This window comes from Vicia villosa, linkage group LG4, assembly GCF_029867415.1.
Source record: "Vicia villosa cultivar HV-30 ecotype Madison, WI linkage group LG4, Vvil1.0, whole genome shotgun sequence".
In the NCBI taxonomy this organism is placed as follows: domain Eukaryota; kingdom Viridiplantae; phylum Streptophyta; class Magnoliopsida; order Fabales; family Fabaceae; genus Vicia; species Vicia villosa.
In genome coordinates, this window is record NC_081183.1 from 30,013,815 (window position 1) to 30,015,040 (window position 1,226).

At 32.1% G+C, this 1,226-nt stretch overlaps 1 pseudogene; it reads left to right on the forward strand.

Moving 5' to 3' along the window:
- Positions 1–267: 267 nt before the first annotated feature.
- LOC131596971 (thaumatin-like protein 1b) lies at positions 268–974 on the forward strand (annotated as a pseudogene).
- The last annotated feature ends 252 nt before the right edge of the window (positions 975–1,226 follow it).

The window sequence follows — 1,226 nt, forward strand, 5'->3', positions numbered from 1 at the left end:
TTTATTTAAAAATTCAATGGTTCAGATTCATTCTCACATTCTCATATAAATATGTCATTCTCATATGATATGCCCTCATATATATATATATATATATATATATATATATATATATATATATATATATATATATATATATATATATGCCTTTTATTTATGTTTTTCATGTAAGAATTTTTTTCCAAAGCTGCTTGAGAAACCTTAATATAAATACTAGTTGATTAGAAAATAACATCGTCAATTTCTTGAATGACGAGTCTAGTGTTTATGACGTGTTTCATAATATTTCTCAGCATTTTGTTTGCGTATGCTAGTGGAACTAGTGTGACGATTATAAATGGTGGCGATGAAACAATTTGGCCAGCTGTTTATACAGAAAAAGGAGATATAGTGAATCCCACTGGGATCAAATTGGATTCTCACCAACAATATGACCTTAAAGTTCCTGATTCAAGGTCAGGTACAATATGGGCTAGAACTGGTTGTAGTGAAGACCCTAATAGCGGTTTTCGTTGTGACGTTGGAGACTGTCGAACTAAAAAGATGTTGTGTTTGGAAATCAAACCACACCCTCCCGTGACTCAAGTGAAGTTAAATTTGGCTCCAAAAGGTGGTAGAAGTTCCTATGAAGTTAACCTGAAAGAAGGCTTCAGTGTGCCTGTTACATAAACCCCAATTGAATCCAAATGCGAGAAAATTATGTGTATTAGAAATATAAACGGTGAATGTCCCAATTGGTTGGTTGTGTATAGTAATGAAGGGAGAAAGATTGCTTGGCTTGCAAGAGTCCCTGTTATTTCACTAAGGAGCCAAAGTATTGTTGCACTGGTGAATATGCTTCACCTCAAAAATGTGCGCAGAATCCATACACACAACTTTTAGATAATCAATGTCCAAATGTTGTTTCTAATGCTTTTGATGGATCTCATTTTACATGTTTAGGAGGAACTAGCTTTTACATATTATTTAACTAGTGAGTCATTGAACTAGATGTATAATGATTATCTTGAGTTTGATGTTTACATATAATAAAAAAGTATTTAATGTGTACCGAGGTTGAGATTTCATTAGTTTGAAATAGAAAATTAATTAAGATATTATGTCTATTTTTTTTCAATTTAATTTTTTGTTATAAATAAAGTTGGTTATTTGTTGTGTGAAGCATGGCTGTCAAATTCACGCGTAGACTCGTAAGCTTGTACGAGTTTATGAGTCTAGGTAGCCAA